The sequence below is a fragment of the Diabrotica virgifera genome, chromosome 5, assembly GCF_917563875.1.
Source record: "Diabrotica virgifera virgifera chromosome 5, PGI_DIABVI_V3a".
Lineage (NCBI taxonomy): Eukaryota > Metazoa > Arthropoda > Insecta > Coleoptera > Chrysomelidae > Diabrotica > Diabrotica virgifera.
The window spans coordinates 129,589,928-129,613,351 of record NC_065447.1 but is presented as its reverse complement, the minus strand read 5'-3'; the positions used below and the strand labels follow the sequence as shown (position 1 = coordinate 129,613,351).

Here is a 23,424-nt window from a genome sequence, read left to right as displayed (position 1 = left end):
ATCCCACATTTTCTGGTGAAAAGTATTACTTATCAATTATTGATGATTTCTCACATTTTAGTGTTGTATATTTAATGACAAGAAAAAGCGAAAGCGAATCACATCTTATTAATCATATTGAAAAATTAGCTGCAGAAGGCAGAAGAGTATCTAGAATAAGAATGGATAAAGGTGGAGAGATGTCTTCTAAATATTTTAAAAACTATTGTATACAACATGGTATAGTACAAGAATTTACTGCAGGGTACACACCTCAGCAGAATAGTATAGCTGAACGATTTAATCGTACTATTTTAGATAAAGTAAGAGCAATGTTTGTAGAAACAAATCTTCCAAAGAGTTTGTGGGGAGAAGCAGTTAGAACAGCTGTTTATCAGCTTAATCGAACTCCATCACGAGCAATTGAATTACAAGTACCAGCAGAAATATACTTAGGCAGACTTGACTTGTCTAAACTTAGAATTTTTGGTTCAAAAGTATGGTACTACAACCTACCAAAGCAAAGTAAATTAGAACCAAGAGCAAGTAAAGGTGTAATGGTTGGATACAGTGGTGCTGGTTATAGAATTTGGAATCCACTGACCAAGCAAATCAAAATTTCAAGAGATGTTGTTTTCGATGAAACACAGTATAAATATTCTCCAGAAATATCGTCGAATAATCAAAATGTTGAGGAAATTTTACCAAGCCAAAATGAATTGGAAACATTTGAAACAAATTATGAAGAAAGTACAGTCCAAACATTAAGAAACACTACTGAAATTAATTCACAAGATGAAGAACCAGTAAATTTACAAAATACCAAAATTACTTCCTCCAATAGAGAAATAAAACAACCTTCCAAGTTCAAAGACTATGAACTTTATTATGCATATTGCTTAGTTACATCAACACCAGTAACTTATGAAGAAGCAGTAGAGGAGGATGAAAGGAAGCAGGCAATAGAAACAGAACTAGAATGTCTTGAAAAAATGAACACGTGGAGTGAAGCCACAAAAATACCTCATGATCAACAAATCATAAATACAAAATGGGTATTTAAAACAAAAAGTGATGGCACGAAAAAAGCTCGCTTAGTCGCCAAGGGTTATGAAGAAGAAGTGTTTTTAGATATATATTCACCGGTAGCTAAGATGGCAAGTGTAAGAATTTTATTATCACTGGCTCTCAATAACGACTGGAAGGTATACCAATTAGACATTCCTTCAGCGTTCATCAACGGAGTGCTACAACATGATGTTTATATTCATTGTCCTAAGGGTTATAAACGACAAAGCAAAGTTCTCAAACTACAAAAGGCTTTATATGGACTAAAAGAATCACCCAAATGCTGGAACCAACGATTCAACAAATGGGCAATCAAAATTGGTTTTAAAAGTGCGGAAAGTGACTGTTGCGTTTATACAAAGAAAAATGTGTGTATGTGTATATGGGTCGATGATATCCTATTGTGCGGTGAAGATAGCGATTCGATTCAAAAAATTATTGAAAGTTTAAAAAGTGAGTTTAACGCAAAAAATCTTGGTTGTGTAAACAACTTTTTGGGTATTGATTTTGAATATTCTGTAAATAAAAATGATGTAAAAATGTATATTTCTCAAAAACCCTTAATCAATAAGATAATTGAGAAATTTAATATGACGAATTGCAATGTTAGCAAAACACCAATGGAAACAGGTTTTCAGGTTGACAAAACTAATGCTAATAATCAAATCTCTGTCAATGTGCCTTATAGGCAATTAATTGGAAGCTTAATGTATATTGCATTGGGTAGTCGCCCTGACATAATGTTTTCAATCTCTTATTTGAGTCAATTTCTCGATTGTCCTGATGATATATTATGGAAAGCTGCTAAACGTATTATTAGATATTTAAAAAATACAATTAATTTCTGTCTTATATACAGTAAAAATATAAAAAGAAAACCTTTAATATTTGCATATTCAGACTCAGATTGGGCAGCAAATGTAAATGATAGAAAAAGCATGTCAGGAGGTATAGTATATTTTCTAGACAATCCAGTTTCATGGTATTCAAGGAAACAGAGCACTGTTTCATTGAGCAGTACTGAGGCCGAATATATTTCATCAACTGTTACATGTTGTGAGTTATTGTTCACAAAAAACTTAGCAGAAGAATTATTGAACGAGAAAATAACTGGTAGTATATTATATATAGATAACCAGGGAGCTATATGTATTGCAACAAATTCATTTAAAGGTAAAAGGTCTAAGCATATAGACACAAAATATCATTTCATTCGAAATTTAATTGAAAACAATGTAATTACTTTACAGTACATAAATACAAAATCAAACTGTGCTGATATTTTCACTAAAGCTCCTTCAAATGAAATATTCTCACGTCTCAGAACTTTGATCAAAATTCAAGAATGTTGAAAGTTTTTATAGATTAGTACTTTTATACTTTAGGCACAACTCATGTGAATTATCTATTTGCTCTTTTTATTTTTTATCATATTCTCATGTTAATATTTTTTGAGTTAATGAAAGTTATTTTTTGAATATTTTTCTATATAGGTATGAGTTGTAACCTGAGTAATGTAGGATGTATAAGTATGTTTTTATGATTTCATTTAGTTCAATTTTTGTCAAGACTTGGTTAGAGTCAAGATTGTTGTTTAGTCGACAATTCATCCAAATTTACTATTTATGTAAATGTTGTATAAATTGAGAGGGGGTATTGAAATGTTAGCTATCCTGATCCCCAAGTATATGTAAATCAGGTTGGCAATATTGACAGTTGAAGTAGTCTAATAAAATGGTCGTCACGAAGCGTTGCATATGAATTATGTCTCCCAGTAAATATACCTAATTAATAAGTACTCGGCAAGCTTCCTTCTCCAAAACCATTTTCGGGCTATGTATGCTGGTCTTTGATTATCTGATACGAGTTGTATTTTGTTGTACTCACTGGCTTCGTTATGTATGATTCTGGGGTGCAACAATCCTGTATGTATAATGTAGTCAGGCGAAAGGCGCCCGAAGGTCTTCGAGGGTGCCGCGTGTCATATCTAAGCTATTAACACAAAACCATGGATGCCATTTTCGAGCTACGTTTGCTGAAAACTGTACATGTATATTTTAAGGTAATTGTGGGATGTAACACTCTTATATTATTATAACAGAAAACGGCGGGTATTGATACCCACAAAAGGCGCCCGAAGGTCTTCGAGGACGCCCCGCGTCGTATCTACGAGTAAGCTATTAACTTAATACCCAGGATGTCATTTTCAAGCTATGTGTGCTGGCATTTGATTATCTGATAACTGATACGAGTTGTATTTTTTTTTGTATCCACTGGCTTCGCTATGTATGATTCTGGAGCGCAACAATCCTGTATGTATAATGTAGTAAGGCGAAAGGCGCCCGAAGGTCTTCGAGGGCGCCCCGCGTCGCATCTAAGCTATTAACACAAAACACTGGATGCCATTTTCGAGCTATGTGTGCTAGATTATCTGATACCTGATACGAGTTGTATTTTGCGACCACACTATGCTTAATTGATCTTTGCTTCAACGAATGTTTGTGTAAAGTTTAAAAAAAAATTCAGCGTTTAAATTTTTAATGGAATATGAACGAAAGCAAAAGGCGCACCGGCCCGCGGGCCGGTGGGCCGGCGGCCCAGTCCGGGCCTGAGTACGCCTACAGTATTATTAAAATCCTAGGCAAGTAATTGTATTGAAATTCCTAAATACATCTTCTTAAATCTATTGATTAAATCCAACAGGAATTTTTCGATTAATTCATGGTCTTTTTAATAATTTGCCAGTTGATAAAAATGTTGGAACATAAGTTATCATACTTTATGGTAAAAACAATAACTGCAACTATAAGAAGCGTAACTTCAATGTTGACAGTTCAACCTATGTTATTTGAGCTTATTACAAGCTTAGCGTGGCCGCCTCGCCGCCGCAACGTCGCGTCGGCCCATCACGGTACCGAGGTAATCCTACATGGTTCCCGGGGGGTGGGGGGCGGCAATTTGTAGATAGCCCAGGGGCGGCAAATCTTCAAATCCGCCTCTGATTATATCAAACAAAGGAACAAGTGAACAAACAAAAAAGAAACATATAACACCATGACAAGAAGTACCTATCCTGATTTACAGATGTGAAAATCGGATAATAAATAAGAAAACCAAAAACAAAATAAGAGCAATAGAGACGGAATTCCTAAGCAGAAGCTGTAGAGTAACAAGAAGAGATAGAATAAATCATACAGAGATTAAGAAAAGAATGGGAATGAACTCAAATATAAGATTGCATAGAACAGAAGAGATTAATCTGTTACGGACAGGTCAGGAGATCAGGCAAAAAACATTGGATAAAAGAGTGGAGCCTGATAGGAAGAAGGAAGAGAGGCAGACTCGAAGATCTTTCAGAAGAGATAAAGTGGACCAAGCAATGGAAAGAATAAATCTGCAGTAAGGGACTGGCAAAAGAGAAAGAATTGGAGAGAATGGTTGAGTGAACGAATACAGTGAAAACAATAAATTTTCATAAACGAACCATGTTTCAGACATTGTGGATCAGTTTAGAATTTGTTATAAGGATATATTTCTGATTGAAAATTAGAATATTCAATTAAAGACATGTTCAACATAAAGTGTATATTAAGAATATAAACTAAATACAATAAAACAAAGGTTTAAATATTTATTATAAATGTTAAATTTTATAGTATTTTATAACATGTTTATGGATTAGTACTCATAAATGGAATATCTTCTGTGTTAACATATTCTCTATCAATATCAACAACTATGTTATCTGCCAGTACTTCATGGGTTTTATAAATCTTTCAGTAGTTGTTTTGTATAGGTATACCACCAAAACCATACAATAAATAAAAACAACTCATAATATAAGTTTTTAATGTTATTAAAACTTGATCTGTGATATTAGGCTCATCATACCTACCTAAAAAAATTCCATTAGATATAAATATCAAGCAAAAAGTATCATAACATGTATTTTCATGAAAGGAAGGTTACCTGTACTTACTAAAGAATTACATAATGGAAACCAGGGACCAGCTCTTGTATAAATTGTCTCACAGTATTTTTATGGAAACTATAAACCTTAATAAAAATTTGTTATCATCAAATTCTTTCATAACTTTTTTCGTTCTTGTATGGTACAGGTTCAAGCGTTATTTAAAAAATATATTATTCTTTCATCATCACTAAATTGTTCCTCAAATTTTAAGGATACATTTTATTAATATAAAACGTAAATTTGATAAAATTAAAATAGTTCACTTATACAAAAACAATAACAAAACACTTTTATAAATGTAAGTGTAAGGTTAGATTGCTCTAGCTGGTTGGTCATGGCCATTTTCAAACTTCCCGCCATTCGTTAAATACGTGCACATATAAACAGTAGTGGGGGGTGCAGAGTCGGGAAATTAAGCTCTCGTACGGTACGGGATATTACACTCGTCCTGCGCAGTATCATCCAACCGGAGCCAGCTGTTTAGCCGTTAAATGTGTTTGTTTACAAAAAAGATATATTTCTTTTTAGTTTAATTAAATTTTAATTTTAACTAGATTTATAAATTGAAAAAACTAAAGTAGCTTTAATTTAATTTTGCTTAACCTCCGAGTGGCACTTTCCTGTAATTTTAAAATTATCACTTTTCAGTGATTTTTTTAATATGCTTTTATGTACTTATGTTCAACAAAGCATTTCCCTTAATTACAATTAAGCCAAAACATCGCAAATCCTGTGCCCTGGACTACTAAGGTATCCGGTATCCGCATATCAGCCATGAATATGCGTTCACTACTCTACATCAAGAAATTTACTTTCCAATAGCTCTGTCACTGAATATATCACCAAGTACAGGAAAACCCATTTAAAACTTATAAAATCAGCTAAAAAATCGTACTATCAAAATCGCCTGAGAAGCTCTAAAAGTCTTGCAAAAGAAACTTAGTCCATAATAAACGATCTTCGAAATAAAATTCACCCAGTTTAAACATTTTTCCTTTCAGACCCTGGAAATCTAAATGAATACTTTGTTAATGTGAGTAAAAATATATCATCTATTTTGTCACAAGATCCGGTTTCCTATCTCATTAATTCATTCTTTATAAGGCCAGTTGATCTGCCATCTGAACTGATCCAAACAATCAATAGTATCAAAAGCAAATCTTCCTATAGTACTGATAAAAATTTTCTTAAATCTCCCAGGACATGTGTTGGGAGTCCTCATCTTGCCAATTAATGATTCTTTTGAGAACGGTAAATTTCCAGAGTACCTAAAGACAGCTATCATTATTCCTCTTCATGAGGGTGGTGAAAAATCTAATTCCTGCAAGTATATACCTATTACATTACTACCGGTACTCCAAAATTATTGAGAGACTCATAAAAGCATGACTTATGTCCTTTCTTGTTGAAAACAACAATTTATTACAAAATAAGTTCGGCTTTTTAAATAATAAATGTACTGCTGATGCCATGTTTTCTGTACTACATGAGGTTTATCAAGCACTGAGCAATAATCTTCACACTGCCACTGTTTTTTGTGACTATGCCAAAGCTTTTGATTGTGTAAATCATGAAATTTTGATAAAAAAAACTAAATTTCTATGGAATTCGAAGAATTTCTTTGAATTGGTTTCAATCTTACTTGGATAGTTAGAAACAACTGGTTAGAGCAAATAATACAGACTCTAGTCTCCAAAATATTGTATGTGGGGTCCTCTACAAACCACAAGGTTCAGTATCAGGTCCTCTACTTTTCCTTACGTTTATTAATGACATCCCTAGTTTAAAAATTGATGGAAAAAATTTTCTTTTTGCTGATGATACCAGTATTACTTGGAGCAACTCAAATATTGCTACTATACCTTCTGATCTACTCACGATAAAAACCTGGTCCGATTCTAATTTACCTTTTTTTAACATAAAACAGCATTATCCTATACAGGAGCTCGTCAATCTTTACCTCTTAACACATTCACAGACACAACTGCATATGAAGCCACTTACTTCATAAGATGTGTCTACATCTAAAGTGTGTCTGTGAATGTGTTAATAACAGCCAGATCAGTATCGTTGATTCTGTAAAGTTTCTTGGTATTTTTTTTAGATAGCACTCTTAAGGGTTAAAAGGGTCTAAAGGGATAAACGTTGACTGAAAACGTTGATATTATCTTTAATACCCGTGGTGCCTTCAACATTTAATGTCTGACTAAATTATTCTTTATAGGCAAAAAATTTAAGAAATTTTGAATTAATTAGTTTTCAAATAAGTACATTTACCAGCAACAGTTGTAACGTAATTGTGTCAACTTGACAGTATTTAACTAGTTATTTGAATTTAATACCCTAGCTAGGGCGTTATTTTTCAAAATAAATATTGAAAAATAACGCCCTAGGGCATTATAATATAACTGACTTCAAAATCATGTACAGTGGAACCTCGATTATCCGTCTCTCCATTAACCGTCATCTCTGTTAACCGTCAGGGTACATACAGAAGTTGTATTGAGTTATACATTAGCAATCATTTTAATGCAAAAAAATAAAAAAAAAAAGTTAATTTGATTTGTGATGAGGACACAAACGGCTATCCATTGCTGACAGATAAAGAAATAATTGAAATGGCAACAAAGGCGGACCAAACCTATTCGGAAGCTGACACAGTAGCTATATTGATGCTTGGACACAAGGAAGCTTGACTGTAGCTATATATTGATGAACCTATTGTAACTGACAAAGATTTGCGTAAATAATCTAGAGAAGCTGCATCGCATATGTAATAATTCATCGAGTGGTATTCTCAACATGAAGAAGCAAATAAAGTAGATTGCATGATCTTATGCCGATTAAGAAATTCAGCCGTCGCAAAATATGAAGCAGCAGTAAAACAAACACAGATTTCAGAATATTTTAAATTGATTCGATTGTACGAACACAAATCCCTCTTATATTGTCAAACAAACCATACAAATGAAATTTGAGGGTTCCCACATAACAATTTCATGTTCTTAGTAGATTCATAGAACATACTTTTCAGAAAAAGTATATACTTAGAATATGCGTAATTACCATTGCGAATGTGCAGAGCATATACTGAGTATATACTACATTACAGTACTTAAACGTTCTATGTATATACTTAGAATGTACTACCGCACTTCTTTTCAGTATATACCAAGAACATACTTTTTAGAAGATTCTAAGGAGGTGCTATAAACCTTCTATTTATATACTTAGAATGTACTATCGCACATATTTTTAGTATATGGGAAGAATATTCCAAGGAAGTGCTATATACCTTCTAGTTATATACTTAGAATGTACTATCGCACATATTTTTAGTATATGGGAAGAATATTCCAAGGAAGTGCTATATACCTTCTATGTATATACTTAGAATGTACTATCGCACATATTTTTAGTATATGGGAAGAATATTCCAAGGATGTGCTGTATTTCTCAGAAGTATGTTTTCAACATCACCCAATCTCATCCTATAGGTTCTACCAAAGAATATTAACACCACACCCACTGGGTGTGTTAGTATTCTTTGGTTCTACCAATATATTATATTTACATATTCTAATTGCATATGAGAATGTAGTTATTACATTCTACAATATTACGTCGTAAAAAGTAAGTATAAAATATATAAACTTTAGTTAGTTATATAGGTACCTATGTATAATAAATATTATATGGGTAAGTAGCCTGTATATAAAATATAAGTAATATATTTAGTTATTATGTGCACATCAAAATAAAAATGCTGCTTATATAATTATATAATAGCCAAATATATATAATATGTATGTAAATTACTAAAATTTATAGGTAGGTATCTATATACATTATACATACTTTTACTTACTAGGTATTTAGGAAATATTGAAGTACCAATATGAATTTATTATTTTCAAACTGCTTTTTTAAAAATGTTTTAGTCCTTGTAGCTAGAAATACTTGGTCCTACCTAACAGCGTAGACATAAATGCATAACTGTACTGGAAACTATTTTCATATTTTGCTCTTTTGTTACCTACCCCCTTCCCTTGTGCAGGTATAAAATGCAATGCAAGGGTCAGAATGACAATGAATGGTCGTTTCCGGATTCCCGAAAATTATAGGTAAAAATACTTATGGTATAAACTCAAATCAAAATGGTATATTCATTTGAACTGAAAACGAAACGAGAATTTCTCATTTTTCTTCAATAGAATTAAGTTTTAAACTTTTTACCATACAATTAAAACGGTTTAAAAAATGAATTAGATAGTTCACTAGTACCTACCAAAATACATAAATTTGATTAATTATTCTTAACGCGAAGTTGATAATCTATAGGCTAACATTATTCTTCTTCCTATAGGTACATACAGTATATTCTTTTTAAGATATTTTAAAAGTATATACAAGTATGTGTTAAGCATATACTTTTGCATATACTTACGCATATACTAAGAATATTCGATTAAGGTATATTCTAAGAATAAACTTTTACGAACATTCCGAGATACTACGTACCCGAATGTGCTCAGTATATTCGGTGCAAGAATATTCTTTGAGGCACATGCAAAGAACATGAAATTTAGAATGTTTTTTATGGTACATGCTATGCTTGTACTACGCATATACTAAAAAGGATATACTTCGACGAATGTTGGTAGGATATGCTTAGAACATGATGCGAACATCATTGTTATGTGGGTTGTACTATGAATTTTTATTTTTTTTAATGTTCTGTTAACCGTCTTTTCGATTATCCGTCATACCCTTGGTCCGGTGCCCTGACGGATAATCGAGGTTCTACTGTAATAATATTAATGTCCGACTGGTATATTATTTGACAAATAATGACATGATTTTGAAGTCAGTTTGATAAATAATGACATGATTTCGAAGTCACCCAGATAGCACAAGTACGTTTTATGGACATCCAATGGACGTACATCTGTGTACATTGGAACGTCCAATGGACACGTCCCGCTAAGGTACAATGGACATCCAATGGACGTCCAACGAATGTCCAGAGTTCACAAAATTGGACGTCCATAGAACGTCAGCTACAAACGTACATTGTACGTTGTATTGGAGCTTTCAGTGTACACCTTATGTACATTCAATTTACGTCTTATGGACATTTGTAGGGCACTTTTCAGAAAGCAATCTAGTATCCATAATTTTGTGAATACATAGCAAAAAGCCTTTATAGGAAATAGTTCCTTATAATACTAAACTTATACTTAAAAATATTACACAAAAGACCTTTTTTATTTCTCTTTACTATAACTTCATTATAATATATACTTTATTATAGGAACTAGGAACTTTATTAATGCACGACTGCACTTGCACGATAAACAGAAAACACAAATATATCACAGGATGTATTTTCATAAAGACGAGATTCAGATAATGACGCCTTAGGAAGCATGCACATTAAAAGAGGTTTAATCTCTGTTCTGTTTCTATTCCAAACTATTTTTAGAGTCAGTACCGTTGTTGTATATTACAAGCAGGTTTGCCATTCTGTGAATTATCATAAATAAACCCTCCTTCAGTATTCCACAACAATTAACAGCGATAATCCCCTAAAGGCCCCGTCTCACCATCAAATAATTGACAGTTATTTGATCAAACTTGACAGTTAGTGACACAAAGTGACAGTTAGTATGTATAGTTTGTGTCACTAGTCAAGTTTGACTGTCAAGTTTGATCAAATAACTGTCAATTATTTGATGGTGAGACGGGGCCTTCAAAGTACCTGCCTAATATTACCTTTCACGACCGATAGCGCGAAGAGCGACAACGTTGTCAAGAAGATTCTCATTTAGTTTGTATTGGGACTTAAAATAATAGTCGCGTTTTGTGTAAAATATCCATGGACCACAAATGGATGTCCAATGTACGTTGAAATCAAACGTCCAATGGACGTCCCGTAATGTACGTACATAGTACGTCCAGTTTTGGTCCATGGACGTTTGGACTTTAAATGTACGTTATATGGACGTACATCGGACGTTGTGTGCTATATGAGCAGTTAAGTATGATATAATGCCCTAGGCTCTAGGGCATTATTTTGAAAAATTACGCCCTAGGGTATTAAATTTAAATAACTAGTTAAATACTGTCAAGTTGACAAATAACAACCCAAGTAAAACTATGGTTACCACAATTACGTTACGACTATTGCTGGTAAATGTACTTATTTGAAAACTAATTAATTCAAAATTCCTTCAATTTTTTGCCTATAAAGAATAATTTAGTCAGACATTAAATGTTGAAGGCACCACGGGTATTAACGATAATATCGCTTTCAGTCAACTTATATCCCTCAGGCCAAAGGCCCTCGGTATATACACTGTAATGTTATAATGTAACACGTGGTAGGGTTCCTAGGTTAACTTTGGAGGATAGGTTATAATGAAACAACTTGTATCTATCGTGTCTAGATTCAGAATGGTTTTATTTCCGTTTCACTGTCCTTGTCACTGTCACGTCACTCTTACAATATTACCAACTTGAGTGCGTTCCGAATACTACCTATTTACATACATCACATCCCCCTCTTTTTATAATGACAAAATAAACATAACTTTCTTTAACAAATCTTTAAATAAACATTTATAAATTTCCACAATTGTTTCATTCACCCTTTACCCCCTTTTATTTTATAATAAAATTACTTATAAATCTAGTCTATCAGGTTTTTTAACAATTCGACCTGAAGAGGTTTGTGGAGGTAAGTTTATTGGAGAGTGATGATCAGAATGGTTATCAGAGACACTTTCAAAATTTTGTGACTCACTAGTTTCAGATTCGTTATCTGAATGTTCATCGTCAGAAGTTGCAGGAATGCGAACTAAAAATTGTCTATTTCTTGCAATTTCTGACCCAGAATCTCTTAATTTAATCGAGTAGGTTTTATCTCTTAATTTATGTGTGATAAGACCTTCTCTCAATTTGTTTTTATCTTTAATATAAACTTTTTCATTATTTTTAAGCGGTTTTAAATTTATTGTCCCTCTATCATAATAAGCTTTTTGACTGTTTTGTCTTTTCTGAAAATCGCTGATTACTATTTTAGAATTACATAATTTTGGTTTTAGAATTTTGTCAGTGGTGGGAATCTGAGTTCTAAGTACTCGTGACATTAAAAGTTGAGATGGTGATGGTAAATTTGAATCAATTGGTGTATTTCTAAGTTGTAGCAATGTTAAATATGTATCTTTACCATCTCTAAGAGATTTTCTTAGCGCTTTTTTGTAGGTTTGAATATATCTTTCACTTAGACCATTAGATCTATGATTTTCTGGGCTTGACTTTATGCTTTTAAATTCCCATTCTTGACAAAATTTAACAAATTCATTGGCTGTGTATTGTGGTCCACCATCAGAGTAAAATATTTTTGGTATTCCATGACGAGCAAATATCGATTTTAAATGTGTAATTATAGTTGAACTGGTTGTATCGTTCAACAGACAAATTTCTGGATATTTACTGTAATAATCTACCACCATTAATAATAACTTTTTTGACCTATGTAAAATATATCAGAGCCAACTTCCTCCCAGGGGAGTTCTGGGATATTGGGTGGAGTCAAAGGTTCTCTCTTTGCATTTTCAAATTGTGGGCAAATTGGACAACCTTTAACTTCATTCTCAATGTCAACTGTCATGGAAGGCCAATATAATGATTGTCTAGCTAACATTTTACATTTATTTATTCCTTGATGGCCATAGTGAATTCTTTTTAACATTTCTTTTCTCATTACATGAGGAATTATAATTTGACTATTCCTCATCAACAAACTATCAAAGAAGGTTATTTCATCTTTAATCTTAAAAAATGCTTTTAAATCTTTATGTACATTATTTAATTCTTTTGGCCAACCTTTTTTTATGAAAGTCTTTAGATCAATTAAAGTTTTGTCTTTGCTAGTCTCTTCTTTGATTTTTTGCAGTTGATTGTTTGAAACATTAATGTTTAATCTTACTAAACAAATTTGTGATTCTAGTTCAATATCTAAATCATTCTTTATTACAGGCAATTCCGAACAACATCTCGATAGCGTATCAGCTATATATATAGTTCTTTACCTTTTTTATACATCAGATTATAGTCATACCTCTGCAATTTAAATAACATTCTTTGAAGTCGTGGTGGCGCATTCATTAAGGGTTTCTTTACTATGGATATCAATGGTTTGTGATCAGTTTCTATATCAAACTTGGAAGCATATATATAATTATGAAATTTCTCACATGCCACCAGAACTCCAAGAAGTTCTTTTTCAATTTGTGCATAATTTTGTTGTGTTAAAGTTAAAGCCTTTGATATGTAAGCTACTGGTTGACCTTTTTGTAAGAGTACAGCTCCTATTGAGTCTTTTGAACAGTCAACCGATATTAAACACTTTTCATTTATATCAAAATGTCTTAATACTGGGCTTTTTGAAATTATTTCCTTAATTTTACTAAAACATTCATCATGTTTATGTGACCAATGCCATTCTACATTTTCTTTAATTAATTCCCTAAGAGGTGCGGTTAAGTCTGACAAATTTTTTATGTGTTTAGACAAATACGTTATCATTCCTATAATAATCTCTGTATGTCTTTTTTATTTTCTGGCTTTTTCATATCTTGAATGGCTTTAATTTTATCACTATCAACACTTTGACCATCTTTATTGTAATTAAATCCTAAAAATTTTACATTTTTTACACCAAAACTACATTTTTCATAATTAAATTTGACATTATTTATCCTAGCTCTTTCTAAAACTTGATATAAACATTTATCATGTTGTTGTTTTGATGAGCCATAAACAATTAAATCATCAATATATGTTTCTACACCCTCCATATTAAATATTTTACTGAATCTTTTGTGAAACACCTCACTTGCTGAACTAATGCCATAAGGCAGTCTTAAAAATTTATATCTACCATAGCAAGTGTTAAAAGTACATAATTTACTACTTTCATCATCAAGCTTTATGCTCCAAAATGCTTTTGAGGCATCAAGCTTGCTGAAATAAACGTTACCTTTTAAATTTGCAGCTATTTCATCAATCGTAGGGAGTTGAAAGTGCTCTCTTTTGATAGCTTTATTCAAGTCTCTAGGATCTATACAAACTCTTATGGAATTACTTTTTGGTTTTCTTACCAAGACTATCGAGTTGACCCAATCTGTAGGTTCATCAACCTTCTCAATTATTCCATTTTTCTCCATTTCAGCTAATTCAAGTTTTAGTTTCTCCTTTAATTGTAGTGGAATCTTTCTTGGAGGATGTATAACTGGTTGTGCAGTTTCATTTAGCATGATTTTGTATGGCTCATCCAAGCAGCCTATACCTGAAAAAACTTCTTTAAATATTTTTTTCACATCAGAGTAATCATTTTTAAATGTAACTTCTCTAGAATTCAAATTATTTTCAATTTTTTCTATAGTATTGATTCTTTTTAAAATATTTAAAGCTTTACATGTAGGAAGACCTAATACCGTTGGTGAATTAATTTCTACCACATAAAACATTATGTTGTACATGTTATCTTTATACTTGCATTCTAAACTACATTTTCCAATGACCCTAAGTGTTTCATCCGAAAATGTCGTTAACCTGCAGTTTGTTTTCTGTAGTTCAACATTAACTTCTAGAGAATTTAACTTATTTATTGATATTACGTTTGCCATTGCCCCTGTATCTAATCTACAGCTTAATTTACGCTTGTTAACTTCAAAATTTATCATGAAATCATCATCAAAACTGCTATTTTTAGTATTTACCAAGCCTATAAACAAATCATCTGATTCTGAATCATCTACATCTACATACTTAATTTGTTTTTGAAAACATTTTTTTGCATAATGCCCTATTTTATTACATAAATTACACTTAGCTTTATATGCTTTGCATGGTTGGCCTCTGTGCTCCATTCCGCACCTACTGCACCCTGAACTGCTTCCAGATTTACCATTGAACTGGCCGTCTTGGGACTTTGAATGAGTTGGATTCACTCTTCTGTCTTCCCACTGTTCTCTATTTACATATTTCTTATTGAAGTTTCTTTCCTTTAAGGCCCCGTCTCACCATCAAATAATTGACAGTTATTTGATCAAACTTGACAGTTAGTGACACAAAGTGACAGTTAGTATGTATAGTTTGTGTCACTAGTCAAGTTTGATCAAATAACTGTCAATTATTTGATGGTGAGACGGGGCCTTTATGTAGTGCACCTCCTCTGACTTCATTTTTTCAGACTGGATTTTCGAACTTTCTATACTTTTACACAGATTGATTGCTTTTTCCAAGCTCATCTCATCTTCTTCTAATAGTCTCTGTCTCATCGTTTCATCTGCTACCCCACAAGTTATGCAAGTCTTAATCAGACTGTCCTCCAAATTCTCTAGCTCACAATTTTTTGCCTTGTTTATAATATCTGTTATAAATTTGTCTACTGACTCACCTTCTTCTTGTTTTCTGGTGAACAGGCAATACCTTGCATTTGACACGTTGCTTTTTGGCCTGAAATGTGCTTCAAATTTTTTTATTAACAGTTCTAACTTGTCTTTTTCTTCTGTTGAGAACTTAAACGTGTTATATATTTTGAATCCTTCGTCCCCTATTAACTGTAATAGATGTGCACACTGGGTTATTTCAGGTTTCTTTGTTAATTCTGTAGCTTGTAAATAGTTTTTGAATCTTTGTATGAAGAATTTCCAATTTTCATACAAGTTACCTGACATTTGCATCGAGTTTATAGCTGCCTTGAATTCCATTGCACTTATATCTTTTCTTAACGTATTCGATCCCTGGTTTCGGCACCATGTAATGTTATAATGTAACACGTGGTAGGGTTCCTAGGTTAACTTTGGAGGATAGGTTATAATGAAACAACTTGTATCTATCGTGTCTAGATTCAGAATGGTTTTATTTCCGTTTCACTGTCCTTGTCACTGTCACGTCACTCTTACAATATTACCAACTTGAGTGCGTTCCGAATACTACCTATTTACATACATCACATACACCATTGACCTCAAGTGTTATTATCCTTATAATACCCTTGGTACCTTAACTATAATCTCACAATCAGCCCATAGAAGGTATCAAACAAATAAAATATTTGGGAATCATACTTGATAATTTATTAACAATTAAACGATTACTTTATTGATTACAGTTAATTTATTAAGTCAAGTCATTTATTCATGTCAATATAACAAAAGTACTTACATACGTCGAAAAATAGTATACAACTTTGGTTCACAGATATAAAATGCAAATATAAAAACACAAGATATAAAACACAAGGCATAATATGAAATAATACACACATCAATTAAGACAGACACTTTCTGGGTTCCTAAGAATAAACAAAGTACAATTCAACAATTCACAACCCAGTTCCAAACATTAAAGTTAAAATTTAAAAATTCATCACTGCTGTAAAATGCCTGGCCTATGAGAAAATTCTTTAGTTGTTTTCTAAATTGTAAAGTTGGCAATTCAGTAATTTCAGTAGGCAACTTGTTGTAGAATGTTAAACCATATGAGTTTGGTCCGTCTCTACTTCTTTGGAGCCTGGTGTAGGGCAGTATTAAGGCATGCTTATTTCTGGTTTCATATTGGTGTACATCCTCATGTCTTTGATGACAATCTATATTTTGTTTCACATGAACAAGACTCTCCAGAATAAATAGCGAAGGCAGAGTCAGTATGTGCAGTGCAACAAATGCTTGCCGACATTCTTTCTGATAGGACAGGCCAGCAATTATCCTTACTATTCTTCTCTGAATACGAAAGACATCTTTGGCTCCAGCACTGTGACCCCATGCCAAAATTGCATAGCTGATGTGTGAATGACACAGTGCAAAATAGGCCTGTTGTAAAGTGAACTGAGATACACACTCGGAAAGTCTTCTAATCAGAAAAGTTGTAGTTCCTAACTTAGCAACAAGGGACCGTGTATGAGCCTTCCAACATAATCCTGCATCCAAGTAAACTCCCAAAAATTTTATTTGTTTGTCTGCATCTCCGGATGGAAGCTGTCTTGTTGAAAAAATCAAAGACTGGGTTTTATTGATGTTTAGAAGCAACATATTTGCTGCAAACCATTGTTCTGCATTATCTTGTGCCTGCTTTGATGCCTCTATTGCTGCCTTACAATCCCAATCTTTGCAGGTAATAGTAGTATCATCAGCAAAAAGAGTAAATGAACTGGTAAGGTCCATCTGTGGAAGATCATTAATATAAATTAGAAACAAAAGTGGTCCCAATATTGAGCCTTGAGGTAATCCAATATTTATAGCTCTCTCTGCCGACCTCACTCTACCCACCTGCACACTCTGCTTTCTATCGGAGAGATAGCTGGAGATCATTGCAATGCTACTATCTCCAAACCCATATCTCTCCAATTTCCTGAGAAGCAGTTCATGTGAAACACAATCAAAAGCTTTGCTCAGGGGCCTGATTCTAATTCATTTCGACAGTCGCAATTTCATTTCGACACCGCCATGACAGCAACTGGGGATATTAACCTTATCATGTTGAGACTGCTCAGAATTTGGGTTGGCGCTTCGGTTTCTTGGATTTTGTTGATAGTCTGGGAAAATTATCGAAAAAATACCATTTTTGGGAAAAATTATTTACCAGCTATTTTATTGCTAAAATCGAATCTTAAGATTGCATATATTAGTAATAAGGGGTATGACAAGTCCGCAGAAAGTGTGTTATTTTATTTAAAAACATATTTAAGTGTATAATTAATAAGAATTAACATAGGAAGCCACAAGGAAGTAAATCTGCACGTAGCTATAGCCCAAAGTAACTCCTGTTATTTATCCAAATCTTTACTAGTCAAACACATTTGTTTTGAAGTTCCAGCAGTTTCTTCTTTTTATACCTTTTAAATATCTGGTGGTTGTTCCTAAAACAAAGACATAAATAAAAATTCTACATTGTGTACCATAAAAAAATCATAAAAATGTGGAAAGTATCACAAGAATAAAGAAAATATATAATTCACTATTAAAATAAAAATAGTAAATAATTATTTAAATCTGACACTTTTCTTATTGGAACTTCTTTCTGGTAACATCCTTAATCTCTGACTTTTACAATTTATAAGACAAGAGATGATGAATAAAGAAAGGGAAAAGGACTCTGCAGTATACAGTTACATTCTGCTTTCATTAATCTAGAAAAAAGATCAGAAAGATAATTCAAAGTCCGAAATTGTAAAAGTCAAAAAGAGATTAAGGATGTTACCAGAAAGGGGTTCCAATAAGAAAAGTTGCAGATTTAAATAATTATTTACTATTTTAATAGTGAATTTTGTATCTGGGACTTTTCTCTATTCTTTAAGAGATATCGCTGAAGCATCCTAATAGTAGATAACTATTTTTGAAATTCCACTTAAATAGACAATTTGATTTCGTTTTGATTCAGAGGTGTGCAGGCAGCTCCACTGGGGATGCCGTAAGGCAGAAACAGCTGTCTGGAGATTGTGTATCGCCTCTGGATCGAAAGGAAACATAAACTGTCTCTTCACTATCACAAGAGTATTTTAATATCTTTATTGAATAAAAGTAGTCAAAAAAAGGACTAGTTGGTGGAGCGAAGAGATAAAAATAGCTGTGAAAGAAAAGAAAGTACCATGGAGAGCTTATCTAGAAAATAACAGTTAATAAGCAAGGAAGCTTGTGAAAGAAAAAGTTAAAAAAGCTAAATTGGAACAGTGGGAGAGATTTGGAGAAAAGATGGAGCAAGACAGTAGTAGGACAAACCAAAAATTGTTCTATAAAGGTCTGAAAAAATGAGAAGTAAATCAGGTAGTACTGTCGTGCAAATAAAAAAAATAAAAATGGAGAAACACTTACCCAACCACAAGATATAGTTAATAGATGGAGTAAATATTTCAAAGAGTTGAGTAATGAAATAACAATGGAAGAATTAACGGAAGCCATTGCAAAAATGAAAAATGGTAAAGTGGCAGGAGTAGATAATATCAAAACACGATTGTTGAAATATATGGGGGAATCTGCATTACACTACTTACACAAATTACTGATAACAATTTGGAAACAGAAACGCATCCCAGAAGATTGGGCAACAGCAGTAATGGCTCTTCTGGTAAAGAAGGGAGGTAAAAAAGTAATGTTCAAATTATCGAGGTATTTTCATGCTAAGTGTACTGGCTAAGATTTATGAATGAACACTGGAGATGAGACTGAGAAAGAAAGTGAAACATCAACTAGACGATGCACAAAAAGGTTTCTGACCGGGCACAGTGTCCAAGATCATATCTTTACTATAAGACAATGGAAAAAGCCTTTGACAAGGTACCCGGACATCACATTTGGAAAGGGCTTGAACTGTTCGATGTTGGAGGAGAACGAGAACTAATTGATGCAAGTAAAATTTATGTACTGGAACATTGTGCGAGCATTAAACTGTGAATCGAACAAATTTGCTAATACACAAGGAGTAAGGCAAGGTGGAGTTTTAAGCTCACTGCTATTCATTATATTATATATATGAATGAACCAATAAAAAAATGCAGTAGAGTCCCGAAAATTAGATTTAGGTTACCATTGATTAAAAATTAAAAAGTATAACTCTGAGTAAATGTGTATTTGCAGATGACATTGCATTGATACCAAGTTCAGAGAAATCTTTACAAAGCAACCTAAATTTATAGACGAGAGAACTTGCAGACAAAGGAATGAAAATAAAATTAGCAAAGACCAAAACTTATTTCCAAGACACTGAGAGAAATCCATATAAACCTAGACGGAAATTTAGTAGAACATATGAACGATTTTGAATATTTATAAACTATAATAGACAAAAAATGCAAAAAAAAAATGAACAACAGAATTGCTAAAACATCACGATTATATCACTCCCTCACTACAGGTTTCATTAGCCAAAGAGAAATTAGTGAGAAGACAAAAGCGACAGTATATTATATACCTCCCTTCTCTGCTTCATGGAAGTGAAACATGGCTGGTTTTCCTAATAATTAAGCTTGAATTATCACATCTTTATTATTATTGTAGACATTTAAAATCCTTATTAATTGAATTACATTAAACTTACCACTTGCAAAATGTTTACTTTTCATATTTTAATTTTAGTTCTGTCATATCTGTTCTTCTTGTGGCTTTTATCCATTGTCCCCGGCTTTGTTTGGATAATTCATTTAAATGTATTGCATCGGGAGCCTTGGGAACAGTACAAAATAAGACGTTTCCCTGTCTGCCCTACTCCCACAATTTACAACAATACAAGTTACATGTATAAGCTTCTCAAGAAAGCCCTTGCTACTTGCAAACTGATAACTGCTATGGACTAATTCAGTTCTGTAGGCGATAAACTACTTTATATTTGATTTGATATCACAATTTCGCTGCACAATCGACAATAAAAAATAAAAACAAACAGGATAATCTTTACAAATGTAAATATTAGGATTAGGTTATGTCGTTATGTTATGTGCCCCCAGTTAGGCCATATTCGGACGAGCCGTTAAATACCGCTATGAATTCCACGATTTTATTGGTTAGAACTACCCACGTGATATCTGTGTTCGTATTGGTCAGAGTGACAATCAGCTGTTAGACATCATTATGTGATGGAATTTTTATTTTAACGTAAATAAATATATTTATTACTGATAATTTGTATAAGTAAAATTATTGTACTGCACCTACAGTGACTCACAGCCTCAATTCTGAAATTATACAGTCGCTACTCAATAAAACTGTAGCTTGTGTCAGTGACTCAATATTAGAAAAAATTACATACTGAAAGTAAGTTTCTAAATAAGTCCTCTAAAATAGCATAAGCTATGTTTTGGGTTTCAGATATACCATATACTTAAATAACAATAATCCTTTAATTATTTTGTGTATGATTTTGATATCAGCTAAAATTAATAAGGAAAACAAAGCTCCTTGTTGCTTATTTCTTTGGCTGATAGATTTATTTCTTGCAGTTCAGCTATGTCGATTATATTATTTTGTAATATCCGTCTAATTGTTTCAGGGTTACATCTTTTTCCAAACTGTCTTTCCACATCATCTCTCAATTTTGGTGCACTTTTTTGGGATTATATGCTATTTCTCTGACAATACATCTTATTGTTCGTCCGCTATAACTTTTCCCATGCGTCACGATTCATTTTCAAGCAAATTAAGTCAAAACATTAAGTGAAACGAATGTCGATGTGTATATACATTTTGTATACTGTATTGGCTCCGTGCGTCTCCCCTCTACGTACAGTCACGTGATACGCTGTCAGATTTTGTAAGGACGTTTTAACATTGAGTCTTATGGGATTATTTTGTTAAACTTGAATATTTTATTTTGTAGTGATAATAACCGAATACAATTGTTAGAATTCATTAGTTATTAATTTATACTGTAATTTATAGTGCAACAAAATATTTTCTTTTTCGTTAATAAATATTTATTGACATAAACTGCAATAGTGAGGTTATGCATACAAAATCAAACTGATAATCAATATTGGAAAGTGAAGAATTTATAGTGCGTTTTTATTTTCTGTTTATATTAATACATAATATCACTAGCGTGACACGACATTTTTTTAAATGTCTCATTTAAACATACACAAAGCGTCCTTATAAAATTTCAAAAAACCGCCACCATGAGCAGGTCGGTCGATTTTGCTTTGACACTTTGTTAACGCTCGGAGCGAATACTATATATTACACACATCAGCGTACGTTTCACTTTATGTTTTGACTTAATTTGTTTGAAAATGAATCATGACACATGGGAAAAGTTGTAACGGACGAACTATAGCTATTAGGACTTTGGAGACGGGTGCTCTGAAAAGTTCGTTTGATGTACATCCGTGCAGCTTATAGCATCTCCCTATGCTTCATTTTCCTTGAATCTTTCCCTGCATAATGAGTTGGAGCAAGTTGTTTTGGCCCATACATGGCAACATTTTTCTTACGAATTTCTAGTTACATACAACCTATCTTTTCATGTTGTAAGGCCAAACCCAGTTATACCAGGAAATTGGCTCAGGCCATAGCATTATTTTCTACATATAAAAACTTAAGAAAGTGTGTCCTTTTACGTGACACAACAGATCAAACACAACAAGCCATGTGTATCTTTTTCGGTACACAGTGTTGAGGACAGTGTGTATCTAAAAGGATACACTGGCACTGGGAGTGTTAATTATTGCATATTTGAAACCCAAAACATAGCTTATGCTATTTTAGAAGACTCATACTAACTTACCTACTTTCAGTATGTAAGTTTTTTCTAATAAATATTGAGCCACTGACACAAGCTAGCTTTATTGAGTAGCGACTGCATCATTTAAGCTGTGAGCCCCTGTATATGTTTATCAGTCGTGGCCTAGCTACACATTAAGGGCCGGTTGTTCGAACGCTAATCAACAATGATCATTATTAAATATTTAATTACTGTCACCAAAACTGTCAATGTCAACTTTGTTTGGGTTACAATTATGAGATTTATTATTAATTATGTTAATAATTATTGTTATATTAATTGATTATAGTCTCAGAATTGTGATTAATTATGTTTTAACAATTGACATTGACACTAATTAATTATTTGATAATGATCATTGTTGATTAGCGTTCGAACAACCGGCCCTAAAATTGTTTCGTTGATCATTCCCTGCTTTGCTTTCTTCAGCGTGCACACTGATTTTTGTACAGCAGCTTTTGTAGCCAATAGTTACTCTTGTTTGTTTTCTAGATTTTTCCTAATCCGGACTTGATTTCTTTTTGGTTAGTTACTGTCTCCCTTCTACAATAGAGAGTTTGGGGCTTATTATTCGTTACAGTGTTGGAATGCTTGTGGGTTTTGATTTTGATATATGTACATACTAATACCACAACTCTCAATACAAAATTTGATCAAACTAAACTGATAGTGTGACCACTAGATTTTTATAATTTGAACAAACTGCAGTTGTGACGTCACTTCCTGAGTTTGCTCAAACTGTTTGATCAAATTATTTGATAGTGAAACCACGACTTTAAGGATTTAAGTAACATCAATTTAATTTGCAATAAAAAAGATCATGAAGATTTGACGATGCTTGTAAATACATACACCCGATTTAAATAATTTAAGTGACAGCAATGTTTAGATTGTCTTGTCAAATGCAACAAATACATGCAACAAAAAGTTTAATCAAAATTTGCATAAAAAAAATTGATGTGTTTTAAAAGTTTCAATATGTAAAAACATTGAACCACAGAAACGGTTTTTCTCCACAAAGAAACAAAAATCGTAGCAACATATTAATAAGTGATACCTTTAAAAATCCAAATGTAAATGAAATATGAAATTTCAGACATTTTAAAAGGACACAAGACACA

At 32.7% G+C, this 23,424-nt stretch overlaps 1 long non-coding RNA gene across 1 annotated transcript; it reads right to left on the bottom strand.

Moving 5' to 3' along the window:
• Positions 1–4,617: 4,617 nt before the first annotated feature.
• LOC126884407 (uncharacterized) lies at positions 4,618–5,438 on the bottom strand. Its single transcript, XR_007698014.1, has 2 exons — positions 5,027–5,438; positions 4,618–4,942 (listed from the first exon to the last, which is right to left on the bottom strand). It is a non-coding gene; the product is annotated as an uncharacterized LOC126884407 (long non-coding RNA).
• Positions 5,439–23,424: the final 17,986 nt, after the last annotated feature.